The sequence below is a fragment of the Myotis brandtii genome, unplaced genomic scaffold (assembly GCF_000412655.1).
Source record: "Myotis brandtii unplaced genomic scaffold, ASM41265v1 scaffold314, whole genome shotgun sequence".
NCBI classification, from domain to species: domain Eukaryota; kingdom Metazoa; phylum Chordata; class Mammalia; order Chiroptera; family Vespertilionidae; genus Myotis; species Myotis brandtii.
The window spans coordinates 3190756-3196596 of NW_005362033.1; the positions used below are offsets into that span (position 1 = coordinate 3190756).

The 5841-nt window shown below is 43.9% G+C and overlaps 1 protein-coding gene across 12 annotated transcripts in view; it reads right to left on the reverse strand.

The window, feature by feature from the left end:
• The window catches only part of NCOR1 (nuclear receptor corepressor 1), a 241681-nt gene that overhangs the window by 108092 nt on the left and 127748 nt on the right, over positions 1-5841 (reverse strand). The window lies entirely within an intron of this gene.

Sequence of the window (5841 nt, forward strand, 5' to 3'; positions counted from 1 at the left end):
CGAGTGCACAAATTTTTGTGCACCGGGCCTCTAGTCTACACTAATAAAAGAGAAACATGCGAATTGGTGTCACTCGGCTATACCCACCAGCCAATCAGAGCGATTATGCAAATTAACCCAACAAAGATGGCAGTTAATTTGCATACGCAGGCGAGGAGCCAAGACTGAAGACAGCTAGAAGGAAGCCAAGCACTGCAGAAGGGAGCAAAGTGGTGGAGAAGGGAGGGATCCGAGGCTGCGGAGACGCGAGCGGAGCCGAGGCAGCAGACACAGGAGCGGAGCCAGGCAGTGGAGAAGGGAGCGCAGGAAGCCCTATTCTTGTAGGAATAGGCCCCAGGAAGCCCTATTCTTGCAAGAATCTTCCTGCAATGGGCCTCTAGTATAACTCACAAAAATTCTCTACAAGTTTTAATGTTTCTTATGTTGACAGTGCTCTACAGCAAAATCTAAAAATAGTTTACGCTGAGACTTATTACTGTTACATCTAATTGAATATCTAACACTAACAAATCCTATATATCCTATATAATAAAAGGCTAATATGCAAATTGTCCCCTCAACCGGGAGTTCGTCCAGGAGTTCAACCGAGAATTTGACCAGGGGGCCGGGCCAGCTGGTCAAAGGCCCATGGCCCCTCCTCCCAGCCGGCCCCAACCCTGATTGGCTCCCCCACCCCAATCAGGGGTAGGGCCAACTGGCCAACTGCCTGCGGCCCCTCACCCCAGCTGCCCTCCCCTTGGCTGGCCTGATTGGCCCCAATCAGGGTGAGCCGGCCAGACCCCACCCATGCACAATTCATGTACCCGGCCTCTAGTGTGTGTGTGTGTGTGTGTATATTAATTTATTTTTTTAAAAATATATTTTCTTGATTTTTCACAGAGAGGAAGGGAGAGGGATAGAGAGTCAGAAACATCAATGAGAGACATCGATCAGCTGCCTCCTGCACACACCCCCTACTGGGGATGTGCCCACCACCAAGGTACGTGCTCGTGACCAGAATCGAACCTGGGACCCTTCAGTCTGCAGGCCGATGCTCTATCCACTGAGGCAAACCAGTTAGGGCCAGTATATTTATATTTGTTAAAATGCTCAAGTCTTTAGAAAATTGATAAAGAAATTCCCACTTCTCAGACAATGAAGCTGCCAAAAAAAGAAACAACTACATTTAAGATCAAGCAGCTATAGTTAACTAAAAGTATACAAGAAGCAGAAAGCAGAAAGTACTACCTCAGCCACTGAATTTTTCCTTCAAAATACTTCAGGAAATAAATATAAAATATCTTATGTCCATCTTATCAAAACATATTAACAACTAATGCCTTTAAACCAAATGAATTTGATATTATTTTCCTGAAGACTGAAAGCTGTCAATCACCAAAAAACACCATCATGAAGGCAATGAAGGTAATAGCAATTACCCCAGATTAACACAGATATAAAAATCCTCAAAAAATATAAGCGAACAGAATTCAGCAATACGTTAAACACCATGATCAATGCCACTGGGGAAAAGGTTGATTCAACATCTGCAAATCAATTAATGTGATGTACCACAAAAACAAAATGAAGGCTAAAAATCACATGATCATATCAGATATGGAAAAGCATTTGACAAAATCCAGCACACATTTATGATAAAAAAAAACTCGCAGCAAAGTGGAAATAGAGGAAACATATCTCAACATAATAAAGGCCATATATGACAAACCCCATAGGTAACATACTCAACAGGGAAAAGCTAAAAGTGTTTTCCTTAAAATCAGGAATAAGACAAGAATGTCCATTTTCACTACTTTTGTTCAACATAGTATTGAAAGTCCTAGCCACAGCAATCAGACAAAAAGAAAAAAAAGACGTCCAAATTACAAAGGAAGAAATAAAAACTGTCATTATTTGTAGATGACATGACACAGTACATAGGGAACCCCAAATATACCACCAAAAACACTACTAGAACTGAAAAATGAATTCACTACCTTAGCAGGATACAAAATTAATATTCAGAAATCAGCTGCATTTTTATAAATCAACTAGAGGCCCAGTGCATGAAATCCGTGCACGGGGAGGAGGTCCCCTCAGCCCAGCCTGCACCCTCTCCAATCCGGGACCCCTTGGGGGATGTCCAACTGCTGGTTAAGGCACGATTCAGGGGATCGGGACTAAACTGGCAATCGGACATCCCTCCCCCAATCCGGGACCACTGGCTCCCAACTGCTCACCTGCCTGCCTACCTGATCGCCCCCTACTGCCCCCGTCTGCCAGCCTGGTCACCCCTAACTGCCCCACCCCCCGCCAGCCTGGTTGCCCCTTACTGCCCACCCCTGCCGGCCTGGACACCCGCAACTGCCCCTCCTGCTGGCCTGGTCGCCCCACACAGCTTGCTGTTTAGTTGTTTTGTCGTCCCTCACTAACCCCGTGCCAGCCTGGTCGTCCCACGCAGTCTGCTGTTTGGTCGTCCATCCAGTTGTTTCATTCGTGATAGCCCCTGACTTTTTATATATTAGGATTACAAACTATCAGAGTGAGAAATTAAGACCCAAATAGCCCTAGCTGGTTTGGCTCAGTGGATAGAGCGATGGCCTGCAGACTGAAGGGTCCCAGGTTTGAATCCGATCAAGGGCACATGCCTGGGTTGCGGGCTCGATCCCCAGTTGGGGGTGTGCAGGAGGCAGCCGATTAATGATTCTTTCTCATCAATGATGTTTCTCTCTCTCTCTCTCTCTCTCTCTCTCTCTCTCTCTCTCTCCATTCCTCTCTATAATCAATGAAAATATTTTTTTAAAAAGACACAAATAAATGGAAACATATATCATGCTCATGAATAGGAAGAATTAACATCATTAAGATGTCCACATTACCCAAAGCAACCAACATACCAATGACATTTTTCCCAGAACTAGAACAAATAACCCTAAAATTTATGTGGAACCACAAAAGTCCCCCAAATACACCAAGTGAACTTGAAAAAGAATGAAGCTGGAGCTATCATGCTACCTCATAACTATACTACAAAGCTATAGCAATCAAAACAGCATGATACTAGAATAAAAACAGACAAACAGATCAATACAACATAACAGACAACCCAGAAATCAATTCACATCTGTATGATCAATTAATCTATGACAAAAAAGGCAAAAATATACAATGGGGTAAAGCCAGTCTCTTCAATAAATGGTATTGAAAAAAAAAAACTGGACATACAAAAGCAGAAGAATGAAACACTTATCACTTTTTTACACCACATATAAAAATAAACTCAACATGGATTAAAGACTTAAATGTAAGATCCGAAATCATAAACTCCTAGAAAAAAAGCATAGACAGTAAATTCTTTTACATTGTTCTTAATAATGCCTTTTTGAATATGAGTCTCCTTGGGTAGGGGAAACAAAAGCAAAAATAAACAAATGGGACTACATCAAACTAAAAAGTTTTTGGACAGCCAAGGAAACCATCACAAAATGAAAAGAGAACCATCAATGGAAGAAGACATTTGCCAATGATACATCTAATGAGGGGTTAATATCCAAAATTTATAAAGAACTCACATAATTCAACCCCCTAAAAAACAAACAATCTGATTACAAAATGGACAGAGGACCCAATTAGACACTTCTCTAAAGAGGACATATAGATTGCCAATACACATATGAAAAGATGCTCAACATTACTAATCATAAGAAAAATGCAAATGAAAACTAGAGAGATACAATCTCACACCTGTCAAAATGGCTATCATCATAAATCAACAAACAACAATGTAGGCCAGGATGTGGAGAAAATGGAACCCTCCTGCACTGTAGGTGAGATTATAAACTGGTACAGCCACTATGAAAAACAGTATAGTTTCCTTAAAAAATTAAAAATATCCTATATTATAAAAAGTCTGTGGTCATCATGCCGTCACACCATAAGGAACAATCACCAGGAGGCTGCATGCATGGCAAGCGCTCGAGGGTGGGGGGGGCTGCGTGCATGGCGAGGCCCACGTGGGTGGGCAGGGATTTGAGGCTGCATCCCCACGGGTGCAGGTGGGGACTTGACCAGCGCCGGCGGGGACTTGACCAGCGCCGGCGGGGACTTTGGCCAGGAGGTGCATTAAAAGAGTCCCACACGGCGCTGGCCCGTGAGGCAGGACTCCAGGACTCATGGAAATCCCGCATGGCACTGGCGGGTGCTTGATGCTGCATCCCCGCGGGTGCTGGAGGGGGCTTGAGGCTGCATCCCCACGGGCTCCCCAGGGGCTTGGCGACGCGTTCCCACGGGTGCCGGCAGGTCTGGGTCTCGCATGATTTCGAGGCACCTGCAGGTGGGCGGGTCTGCGTGCCCAGCGAGGTGTGTGTGGTTGGGTAAGGGACTTGACTCTGGGTCTCTCAGCACCAGCGGGACTTGACGCTGCATCCCTACGGGCGCCGGCCCAGACTCTGACTGGAGGGAGGAGAGAGCCGGATACCCACAGCCAGGACTTAACTCTGGGTCTCACCGCGCCCGCGGGACTTGACACTGGGTCCCCGTGGGTGCCAGTGGGGACTTGACGGTACGTCCCCGTGGTAGATAAATTTATATATTATTTTCATATACATTTTACTAATTTTCTTTCATATCTGACACTTTTATTATAAAGGTCAAATAGCAATATTAAAATATTTCCTCTAGTTAATTCCCTTTTAATGGGCATGAATTTTGTGCACCAGGCCACTAGTAACTACCATATGATCTAACAATCCTACTTCTGGGTATTGATCCAAAGATATCCAAAACACTAATTTAAAAAGATATATGTACCCTTGTGTTCACTGCAGCATTATTTATAGCTGCCCCCTAGTGGTCAGTGCGCTCCACAGGGGTAGCGCCGCTCAGCCAGAAGCCAGGCTCACGGCTGGAGAGTGCAGCGGCGGTGCCAGGGCTAAGGATGTCTGATTGCTGGCTTAGGCCCGCTCCCCAGCAGTCGGATATCCCCCAAGGGCTCCCGGACTGCAAGAGGGCGCAGACCAGGCTGAGGGACCCCCCGACCCGAGTTCATGATTTTTGTGCACCGGGCCTCTAGTAAATAATAAGCAAGTTACTTTATGGCAATAATAGGTTAAAAATTTAAGCTCACAAACTTGTTATCTTTCCGTCAATAGTTTACTATGGGTAAGAGGAGTGGGGGAAGGGAGAGGCAGACAAAAACTGAAAGAATGGAACGTGCTTCAGTGGAGTTCTACAGAGTCTTGAAATAAATGTGCCCTAATCACTCTGGGATTACCTAGTGATTCAAACTTGATTGGGTAATAAACCAGTAAAGAGACTTCTCAAATTAGTTGGATCTCTATGATATATCGACCAGAGTAAGATAAAGAAGGTAAAATCAAGACACATGAATTTAAAAATTCTTAACTTATAACTAGATATTTTTAAAAGTGTTTTCTATATAGTACATTCTATTCTTTCCAAACCAAATTTTTTCCCCAAACTCTAAGGTTATATAGCTAACTGTGTACATTAGATCTGCACTTGGATGTCCAGCAGGTATTTGAATTTTATCATGTCCTGAAATCTGCTCCTCCTACAAAACCTGTTCCTCCTTTAGCCATGCCTTTCACAGTAAATGGCACCTCCATAAATCAAAACTTGGATTATCTTTGATAACTGTTTTTCTCACATTCCCCCACAATCAAACCATCAGCAAAACCCTTTGGCCTTACCTTTAAATATATACTAGAAACTGATCAGTTCTCTTCACCACCCAACTATAGCCAAGTCCAAGCCACTGGGATTATGAAAATAATCTCTCTTTTTTATTAAATCTTTATTGTTCAGATTACATTTGTTCCTCTTTTTTCTCCCCCCCCCCAT